We start from the raw sequence: 12,359 nt of genomic DNA on the forward strand, positions 1-12,359 counted from the left end.
ATTTTCTCATACAAACAATCTTGGCTAAGCTTGAATGTGGAGAGTCTTTAACCCACAAGTAAAAAGATGAGATTGTGAGATACTTCATGGATATACACATCAAGAGTAAGGCCACGACATTTTAATATAACAAGAGAGTAAAGGCTAATCTAAGGCCATCCCCTCCAGCAACATGCTCATTGGTTCTTACTCTATAAGCGTTATTACGTACTTTTCATCATTTCACAAATTACAATTAAGATACTAATTTAAGAAAACAACGCTGAGTTAGTATTAGATTTCTTATAAATATGATATTATTTTATAAGGTCATATTTTTTCTATATAGTTGGATAAGTGCAACACAATATTCTCTACAACTCACACTATTTACTGTAATGACTGCACTCTCGTGACAATCTGCGAGACCTCAACAACTTAGGGGTTGAACCACAGCGGAGTGCTCGAGATAGCTTCTACTAGTAGGAGACATTAGGGTGACAAATATGAAAAAATTATCCATCGTTATATATTACAAAATGTATTACACAGCATTTCGAGGATTGAAATCTATCCTATTCATGAGGTAAAAAGAAAATTAGTACATAAAATTTACCTTAAGAAAATGTACTCATAGCACCTTTTCTGCTAATTTTATGTATGAAGCCTCAATAAGTTTGCGTTTAAGGAAATGTTTCATGTTGTGTTTTATATTGCCTACAGCCTAATTCATGTAATGATATTCAGACCAATAATGAAGGGCACTTTTAAACTTTTCCAATTTCCCTTTTATTGTAAATTCTTTATGTGCTTAATTCTTTCATTTAGTGGTAATTTTGTCTTGCATATTTATTCCCCATCACAAAAAAAATTTAGTACTGGTGGTGTTACGGCTCGGTCTTAGTCCTTTATTTTATTTGTTTAGTAGATATAGTTCATTTATGTTAGGTATAAATATATTTGTAATTAGTTTAGTATCTTACTGTTAGTTTATTATTGTATTGTTAGAGGGGAGAATTGTTGTCTTAGATATTACGGGTGACATCCCTAATATTTATGACAAGGTCGCCTGGAGGTATGGAGTTCTTGTTCTCAGGGCGTGGGAGGCGACAGAGCTTTCACTCTCATTGTTAGAGGTGGCCTTCCACGAACCAAGGGATGTTACCCCCAGGTTTATGGTAGGGTCGCTTCAGGGCGGGAGGGGCTGGCCCTCACGCCTCGTGGGAGCAAGAAAGAACCTTTACCTGGGACAAGGGCCTAGAACGAGTCTCCTCTAGTCAGTTCTTCATTGTACTCCGGAGGCGTAGGGTAGAGAGCACACAGCTCTCTACATTACATATAGTTTAGGACAGCTAGCGACAGCTAGCTGTATTACAATACAGTCCGCTTATTCCACTTTTTGTATCAACATTTTAGTTTGAGTAAATACAAGTTCAGTTCGTTCAAAAACAAGTGTTTCATTTCATATAAATATTCCAGTATTCAAGGCCCGTCATGCGCGCCGCCAACATGGTCCTACAGAGCCGGATTACTTTATAGAACACTTTAGACAGCATAGTCCAATCGTACCAGAATGTTTTATAGAACATTAGTGAACAGTGCATTATTTTCGTCAACATAGACTACCAGTGTCAACAGTGCAACATCGGAGGACTTGGAACATAGTGACAGTGCCATCGACCAGTGGTGTTTCCAGTGACCAACAGTGGGATACCTAATTCGTCGTCAAGTAAGTCCTTTCCAATTCCATATTACTTATTCCAGTTATTCCTGTTAGTTCAAGCAAGCTAACATGTCAGACGAATTAAGAAAATTTATTGCCAAGCGAGCAGGAATTAAATCTAAATTAACTCGATTTAGGACTTATGTTGATAGGATTGAACAATCTGAAGACCCTTCACAATTCGAAGACAGGTTCAGTGTATTTAGGGATTGTTTGTCGGAATTTGAAGCAGTCCAATCAGAAATTGAATTAATAGACACCGACAGCAATCATGACGTAGAAAGAGAGTCCTTTGAAGACTTGTACTTTGAATTGTTGGCTAGGTCAAAGGCTCTCCTTCCCAAACAAAATTCAAATCATACAACTTGTTCACGCCAAAATTCAGTTTCTGAACCCTCATCAGCAGTACAAATTAAACTACCGACAATCAATCTGCCTACCTTCAGTGGGAGATACGAAGAATGGGTTCAATTTTACGAACTATTTAATTCAATCATAGAAGAAAACACGTCACTTTCACAAATCCAAAAGTTCCACTACTTAAAATCAACATTGCAAGGTCCCGCTCTCAACATAATAGAATCTTTAGAATTGTCATCGTCAAATTACGACACAGCCTGGACTCTTTTGAAGAATAGATTTGACAACAAGCGTGTTATTGTCAATAATCACGTGTCGTCACTGTTTAAAGTCAAAAACTTGACAAAGAGTCCGGGGCAGCAATGAGAGATCTTTTAGATACGGTTAACAAACATTTGAGAGCACTCAAATGTCTTGGTCAACCAACCGACCAATGGGACACGCTCTTGGTTCACATGATCGTCCAAAAACTAGATCTGGCCACCTTCAAATTATGGGAAAACCAATTAGTCACCACAAACTTGCCCACGTTTCATCAGTTAACATCATTCCTAGAAAATAGGTGTAACATTTTAGAAGCTATTGATCTAAATAGACCTTTAAACAGTAACACAAGTTTTAAACAAAGTAGTAATAAATTTAATTCAAACCATCAACAACTCACAAAACCTTCTAGTTCATTTTTCAGCAACACACCATGTTGCCCCTTATGCAAAAAGGGTCATAAAATATATCAGTGTGATAGTTTTCAAAATATGCCTGTATTATCCAGACTACAATCAGTGAAAGATTTAGGTCTATGCATTAACTGTCTATCACATAAGCATATTATCAAAGACTGCAAGTCAAATGGTTGCAAAAATTGCAGCAAAAAACACAACACACTTTTACACCTTCAAAAGGACCACTCCAACAGCAAAAATTTAAATTTTGAGTCAAGAAAAGTAAACGGTCATCCTGCAGCCTTAACGTCTAATGTTACTGACAAAACACATTCTCCTCTCAACAGCAGTAGTAGATATAGAGGATAATAATGGCGGGACAACAGCGTGCAGAGTGTTGTTGGATTCGGCTTCACAGTCGAATTTCATTACAGAAAGGATGGTGAGAGCATTAAATTTGCAAAAGGTACGCTCAAACATCCAAATCACTGGCATCGGAAATAGGCAGGCCTCCATCTCACACGTTGTCTATTGCACCATCCACTCACAACATAGTGCTTACAAAACTACATTAAGCTGTCTCATTTTACCTAAAATAACTAACGATTTGCCCCACACTCAGATTGACACAAGCAATTGAAATCTGCCATCAACAATGACTCTAGCAGATTTTAATTTTAACTCACCAGGGCCAATAGACATGCTCATAGGAGCAGAGCTCTTTTTTAGTTTATTGTGTGTTGGACAGGTGAGACCACACAGATCGGCGCCAATTTTCCAAAAGACATCATTAGGTTGGGTCGCCTCTGGTAGGGTTGCTACTAGGAAACAACAACCAACCTTGACATGCAATTTATCTATAGATGATCAAGTAACAAGGCAAGTGCAACGTTTCTGGGAAATTGAAGATTGTGACGTTCACACATCCCCAGCCAGTCAAACTACCACGTGTGAACGGATGTACACAGAAACAACGTACAGGGATTCTACAGGCAAATATTTAGTTAACTTGCCATGTAGTGATGACATAAATAGTCTAGGTGAGTCCAAGAAAACAGCTGAATCTCGATTTAGTCAACTGGAAAGAAAATTAGAAAGAGATCCCAATCTACATGCAGCATATTCACAATTCATGAATGAATATGAAGCACTAGGGCATATGGAAGCGGTGGAACCCAACGTGAAGCCAGTTGGTCCAGTATATTACATTCCGCATCTTCTACCTGTCGTTAGAGAAGACAGTTCAACAACGAAGCTCAGAGTTGTATTTGATGCTTCGGCCAAAACGAGCAGTGGTCGATCATTAAATGACTGTCTTTTAGTTGGTCCTACCATTCAGCAAGATGTCTTGTCAATCTTAGCAAGATTTCGATATCATACATACGTATTAAGTGCAGATATAGAGAAAATGTACCGCCAGGTAATTAATGAGAAACAACTGGACTTACAGCGCATACTATGGAGACAAGGTAGAGATCAACCTCTAAAAGTCTATAGGTTAAAAACTGTCACCTATGGTACAGCAGCAGCACCCTTCTTAGTAATCAGGACCCTCCATCAACTGGCCACAGATGAACGATCAACATATCCTATAGCCTCATCTATAGCGCTATCAGATTTCTATGTAGATGATCTTATGACAGGTACAAAAACACTCGAGGACGCTAAAGTCATTCAAACACAAATGTCGCAAATGCTTAACTCAGGAGGATTTAATTTAAGAAAATGGAATTCAAATTCGAAGGAATTGTTGGAAACAATCCCAGATAAAAATAGAGCGAAACAAGAACAAAATAAACAGTACAAAGTGCTTGGTATGTGGTGGAACTCTGAGACCGACATGTTCCATTACGCATCTACTGAAAGAAAGCCACATGACAAGATATCAAGGCGTTCTGTTCTGTCAGAAATAGCCAGTTTATTCGATCCTTTAGGACTTGTAGGGCCTGTAGTTTTGAAATTCAAACTGTTCATGCAAGAGTTGTGGGTAAGAGATCTGAGTTGGGATGAATCTCTTCCATGTGATCTTCATACATCGTGACAGACACACCGACAACAGCTCTCAACTTTGAAACAACTTTCAAATACAAAGGCACATCACAGTAGGTCACGCAATCCAAAAAGTAATACATGGGTTTTGTGACGCCTCAGAAAGGGCGTATGGAGCATGTGTGTACATACGAACAACCGATACTGACGGACGCGTGTCAACACAATTATTATGCTCAATATCTAGGGTATCACCACTTCAAAAAATGACCATTCCTAGATTGGAATTGTGTGCCGCGCTGCTACTATCGAAACTTGTAACTAAAGTATTGGATACTGGCATTAAAGTTGATGGATACACACTATGGACCGACTCCTCAATAGTGCTGGCTTGGATCACTTCATCAGCATCAAAATGGAAAACTTACGTTGCTAATCGGGTGAAAATTATTCAAGAATTGACGACTGAAAGATGTAGTTGGAGGCACGTAAGAACCAACGACAACCCAGCAGATCTGATATCAAGAGGTTTAAATCCGATTCAAATTATCGATAAACAAATTATGGTGGCATGGCCCAGAATGGTTAATACAAAATTCTAGTGAATGGCCCAAATTTGATTTGAGTAGAATTTCAGATGTACCAGAACAAAAACTAATACCAACTACATTGGCGGTTGTCAGCACTGAGCCACTAATAGATGTTGCAAAATACTCATCTTTAAGCAAACTCACAAGAGTTACAGCGTATTCAGAGAAATTCAGAGATTCATGTAAAAATTCCTTTAGGGAGCTTGAATTACTGACTTTGCCCTGTCTCTATATCCTTGAGGTTGCTCTGTACTGCCGATTCAAGTGTGAGTTGGTCCAAGGCAGGGACGTTTCACACCAATACGGGACTAGAGGCCGGGACAATTTCCGTATTCAACAGCACAGAACCGCCATGTTCGAACGTCTACCATCCGAGGTTGGCGTAAGGTTCATAAATAAGCTCCCTGATGAGATAAAAAATTTAAATGATCCTAAAAAATTCAAAGCTCGATTGAGAAACCTATTGGTGTCGAGGGTGTTCTACTCTGTTGAAGAGTTTATGATGAGCCGCTGGGATTAAATTTGAAGTTAATTGAAATAAATTGGCTAGTCCTTTAGTTCTGTTCTAAATTGTAATCAGCATACCTGAAAACTTTTTAATGACTGAATTGACTTGCATTTGAATTGATTTATTTTAATTAGTTTAATTCATTTTAATACATGTATATTGACGATTGTATACAATTTGCTTAAATTGTGAACACAATAAAGATTTATTATTTATTATTATTATTGTCTTAGATTCATCAGCAACCTGAAGAATTCACATCATAAACTTACAGGTCCATTAACTACAGAAGAGCTCAACCATGCCACAAATCATCTCATCAGAGCAGAACAGGAACATTACATGAGAGAAGATTATAATAGGCTCATGGAAGGAAAGAATATTAGGAAAGACAGTCCATTGTGGAATCTTCAATTTTTTTTGGTCCCGACAAACTCATCAGAGTAGGCGGGAGATTAAAACATGCAGAAATCAAAATAGATCAAAAACATCCCATTGTTTTACCATACAAGTCACATCTAACAGAACTTATTTTTCGTCATGAGCACATCAGACTTCTGCATGCGGCACCTCAACTGCTGCTTGCATCGTTGCGGCAACGATATTGGCCCCTTAATGGACGAAATTTAGCAAGACGTACCACACACAGTTGCGTCAAGTGTTTCAAGGCTAATCCAAAAACAACGCAACCTCAGATGGGTGACTTACCATCAGATCGAGTACGCCCATGTCGACCTTTCAGTAATACTGGCACTGATATCAGCGGCCCAGTATTTATTAAAGCCTCAAAAAGACGAAACAGTCCTACATCGAAGAGATACATAGTGATATTTGTATGTCTTGCAACCAAAGCTGTACATTTAGAAGTAGTAACAGACATGACCAGTGAAGCATTTATAGCAGCATTCAAGAGATTTACTTCACGACGAGGAATTGTTACAAACATGTACTCGGACAATGGCACCAATTTCGTAGGCGCAGAGAGAGAGCTTCGAGAGCTTCAAGATCTGTTTACAAACGAAGAACATCAGAGAAGAATCGTCGAAGAATCAACCGCTCACCTCATTAAGTGGCACTTCATTCCACCCCGATCCCCTCATTTCGGAGGCTTATGGGAAGCTGCTGTTCGGTCAGTGAAACATCATTTGAAACGAGTTGTAGCCAACGCCTCTCACTCACCTTCGAGGAATTTTACACTACTTTAACAATGATTGAAGCTTGCTTGAACTCACGTCCTCTCACTCCCCTTTCCACTGACCCAAATTACCTTTCACCATTAACCCATGGTCACTTTCTCACTGGTGATGCTTTAACCGCATTACCTGAACCGAACATTTGTTACATTCAATTAAACAGGTTGTCACATTGGCAGAGGACACAGCAGATTGCGCAGCACTTTTGGACACGATGGTCCAAAGAATATCTGTCTCTCTTACAACAACGGCCAAAGTGGAGATCATAAGCAGCCAACATCCAGCTCAATCAACTAGTTCTCCTGAAAGAAGACAACTTGCCCCCTCTCAAGTGGGTTACAGGTCGAGTGGTGGCGGTCCATCCTGGAGCGGACAATAGGATCCGAGTCGCCACCGTAAAGACGTCGTCTGGCACCTTCAGGAGAGCAGTCAACAAGCTATGTATCCTCCCCCTAGAACCTAATATAGTGCAAGAGTGTAATGTGTAAAGCGAAGGTCAGTGTATTCGTGTATATAGTTAATCATACATTTAACATCATAGTGACCTCAAATACTCGTAGTTTAGTCCGTTGTATAGCATAGCTTAGTTTAAGTAGTAATTTTCAATTATAGTAGCGAAGTTCAAAGACACACATCCAATTGTTTGTAGTTCTATTCAGTCGTGGGTATTCTACTCAACCGTGTCATCATTTCTAATTACAAACTGTCTATGTTTAATTGTGTATTAATAACAGATTGATTTATAGTTGAATATTTCATTGTATTTGTTTCAATTTCAATATTTTCATAATCTTTGTTGTTATTAACTCTGTGTAAAAACTATAGTAAATGTAAATTAGATTTTCAACTTAATTATCCTTGTTTCTGCTAACTACCATATTTTAGTTTTGTCTTGTACACATACATTTTATAGACTTATATTTTGATTAGTATTGTTCCATTGTTTAGTTTCATTGTTTCGTCCTGCACATGTGTCATTAGTAGAAATTTAGAATGTTTCATCACATAGCTTCAACAAATCAATTAGTTTTGAAATCAATATTTCAAGGCGGGGAGTATGTTACGGCCCGGTCTTAGTCCTTTATTTTATTTGTTTATTAGATATAGTTCATTTATGTTAGGTATAAATGTATTTGTAATTAGTTTAGTATCTTACTGTTAGTTTATTATTGTATTGTTAGAGGGGAGAATTGTTGTCTTAGATATTACGGGTGACATCCCTAATATTTATGACAAGGTCGCCTGGAGGTATGGAGTTCTTGTTCTCAGGGCGTGGGAGGCGACAGAGCTTTCACTCCCATTGTTAGAGGTGGCCTTCCACGAACCAAGGGATGTTACCCCCAGGTTTATGGTAGGGTCGCTTCAGGGCGGGAGGGGCTGGCCCTCACGCCTCGTGGGAGCAAGAAAGAACCTTTACCTGGGACAAGGGCCTAGAACGAGTCTCCTCTAGTCAGTTCTTCATTGTACTCCGGAGGCGTAGGGTAGAGAGCACACAGCTCTCTACATTACATATAGTTTAGGACAGCTAGCGCCAGCTAGCTGTATTACAATACAGTCCGCTTATTCCACTTTTTGTATCAACATTTTAGTTTGAGTAAATACAAGTTCAGTTCGTTCAAAAACAAGTGTTTCATTTCATATAAATATTCCAGTATTCAAGGCCCGTCATGCGCGCCGCCAACAGGTGGCGAGAGAAAAGAAGAGACCTGGCCCGTGCCGGCGCACAGCTGTGAACTAGTGTGTTGCCGCGCGGTAATTTCAGGCGCTTCGACCCACAGCCAACCTGCGAATTGTTTATCCTAGCAATGGAGTTATTTGTTTTCAGTAATGTGGCATTCCTGCAGAGTGTGACTCATCTTAAATGTTAAATTTTGTATACATAAAAGCACTAAATTTACATTATACATATACGAACATTAGTAATTGTTATCTTAACAATAAAAAAATCTTTAATTTCAGCAATTCATTCCTTTAATTATTGTTTGTTTACAACCACTGTAGAGCCTAATTATTAGAATTTATTACAAACATAAATTTTGCTCAATTTTAATTGATCAAAAACAGTACTGACATTTAAATTATCTTATAAAACATAACAATTAGGCCGCAAATCAATCAAAACAGTGAAACACTAATGGAATTACGAAACAAGGCGCGGCAACATATTAGTAGTAGCGCCTGCAATGTTCAGATAGGCCAGTATCCAGGTCTCTTCTTTTCTCTCGCCATCAGTACTTTAGACACAGTTTATCAGTCATGTGTGTCAAATTTTAGTTTGGTTTTGCGAGACTTTGTTTAAGAGAGTTTATGTTCTAAAAGCAGTTATAATAGTATATTAACTGGTTACTGGGGCATTAAATTTTCCAATTATGAAATATAGTTCGTCATTACATTTGCTTTTCATTGAAACTATATTTAAAGTACAATGAACTGAAATGTGTAGACTACACTTTTCACTTCTGTCTACACGATATCTTGTGAACTCCGGATTGAAGTAGTTTCCATCGTGTTTTCTGTTAGGATCTATAATTAATAATGGACAGGAATAATTAATTAATTAAATTAAATTATTTTAACGTAGACGAATTACTTGTTTATCATTCGCATAAATTGTCACACAATCAATCAATCAATCAATTCATTTATTGCCAAAAACATAACATGCATAGGCATTCGTCAAGAAAATTATAATATCCTAAACTTAAAGTATAGACTACTGACAGATCAAACACAACAAGACCAAATCAATATAACAGGAGTGATCTACAATTTATTATCCTCAACGTATTCCCGGACACTGTAATATTCTCTCGAAATAAGAAATTTTTTCAGACGATTTTGAAATTCCCTATCGTCCACAACAATTTTCAAGCAGGATGGCAAAGAGTTAAAAAGGCGGATGCAGGAGTAAAGACTTTGTTTTTCAAAAAAAGATGTTTTATGGCAGGGTAGGATTAGGTTGTTTCTTTTTCTTAAGGAGTAATTATGGGCTGGATTAACGTTGACTGAAAAAAGGTGGGGATACTTTTTGTAAAAAGAAAGACACTGAAGGATATAAATGGATGGGAACGTAAGGATATTATTACTGCGAAAGTAACCTCTACAAGACTGGGAACGACTCAACTTGAAAATAATCCGTATAGCTCTTTTCTGGAGACGAAAAACATATTGAGTTTTCTTACTCGTATCCCCATATAGAGACTCCATAGCAAAGGTAAGGATAAAAACAGCCATAGTAAGTAAGCAAAAGAATTTCCTCACTAGCAAAACAGGATAGTCTATACATCAAAAATATGCAGCTGCTTAGTTTTTTCGTGACTTTATCAATGTGACTAAAAAAGTTTAGCTGATCATCCAAAACAATTCCAAGATAATTAACATTCAAAGAAGGACACATTTCTGACTCTCCAATCATAATGTTTTGAGATTCAATCAACGTTTTAGCAGACTTTCTAATTCCAAAATCAAGAAAATTGGACAATTCTATAGCACTGACATGATGGGAGAGTGTTTTCAACCTTATACTATACTACATATACTATATGATATTTCAGTATACTAGCCTTAATATTTGAAAATATATTTACTATGGCACAGGAAGTACCTTAATCCGCTTAGAATACTATATAAGCTATTGGCCCGTCTTCATAGCAAGGTATTCTCTACTAGAAAACATATTTTCCACTTCAATAACTGTCGAGAAAGATCTACATTAATTTAAACATAGTCGGTCATCACAAACTTTTCTAGTACTTGGTTTTTTTCGGTAAATTTCCCTATTTTTTACTTATTATTTCAAGAACACTTAAAATGTTAAATACCAATCAGTTTTATAGATTGAATAAAAGTTACGTCTCAAATCAAAAGTGCGCCGTCAAAATAATGTACAAAGACAGTATTTCAACATTGGAATAAATTTTACTGTGGTATTTATTTAGTCATTCATGGTAAACCTATTACATACAAAAATTATTGCACAAATTGGTATAAAAAGCTGAATAGAATAATCAATAGTAAAGAAGTTCAAATTAATTATGATTACAGTACAAGGAAATTTTGAATTATAACGTAGTAATAATAATTTAAATGCAGACGACGTAATAATAATAACATATCAACAACGTATTAAAAATAAATTATATATATATGTAATATATAATATATATTATATTATTATAACAAATATTAATAATGTGGGATTATTTATTCGGTCTGTTTTATAATAAATATCAAACCAGATTTCTAGATCTTTGAAAGGTTTCTTGACATGTCCATGTTGATCTATCTTTCTCTGAAATTTGTCTTAGTAAATTGAATGTGTATTAAAAATTAATATTATCCGTCTGAAACTATATTGTAAAAGAGGGAGTCAAAAGATTGACAGGCGGTATTCATTCCAAAAATAATTCGAATAAATATTATTACACTTACTATGTGATTACTACGCTGGTATTCAATTAATATCTCATTTATAGCAGAGCAGGTCTAGCAAGAGCCGTGGGCCAAAGATGCGCAGTAGCCTAGAGGTCAGATGTAGGAGTGGGGGTAGCAGCCGGCTCAGTTCACTGCTGTCAGGCGTTGGAGTCGTGTCGTTCCGTTGTGCTGACATCTAGCGTTCACGTGACCGTGCTGTAGTTGTGTTATTGTTGTTTGTACTCATATTAATATGGAAGCTCAGCAGCATCGTAAACTAATTGGTGGACGAAAAGTATTGCATAGCCAAAGTCTAGAAATCATTGCAAATGTGTACAAATTTATGAAACGTGAAGCTGAAACTGGAGCTGCAATACATTTAAAAAAAATCAATGTCGTGTAGCGGAAGCCACGGGTGTATCACTGACGTCTGTAAAGAGAATTATTGCAGAAAGCAAAACCGTTGTTCAGACTGAAACCCAGTTTTATACGCCAAATAAAAAACGACATAGAGTAAAGAACAAAACGGAGTTAGATGAGTTTGATTTGTGCGTTGTCAGGCGAACTGTAAATGAGTTCCACAAAAATCAATGGCGAACGACCAACAGTAAAAACTCTATTACCAGCTCTCAGAGAAAAAATTAATTTTACAGGGAGTAAATGGTCATTAGGTAAGGTTTTACACAAGCTAAACTTTCGCTGGAGGAAATCAGTTAATAACAGGAAAGTATTGGTTGAAAAAAGTGATATAAGGGAACTACGTTTAAAATATTTAAGAAATATTTAAGAAATATCCAGAATTATCGATCGGAAGGTAGGCCAGTAATCTATATGGACGAGACCTACGTTCATTCTACAACACACAAAACCCTTGAGTTGGAGTGATGGAAGCGAGGCAGGTTTAAAAATCCCTATTAGTAAGGGCGAGAGAATAATAATAGT

Source organism: Homalodisca vitripennis, chromosome 6, assembly GCF_021130785.1.
Source record: "Homalodisca vitripennis isolate AUS2020 chromosome 6, UT_GWSS_2.1, whole genome shotgun sequence".
Classification (NCBI taxonomy): Eukaryota; Metazoa; Arthropoda; class Insecta; order Hemiptera; family Cicadellidae; genus Homalodisca; species Homalodisca vitripennis.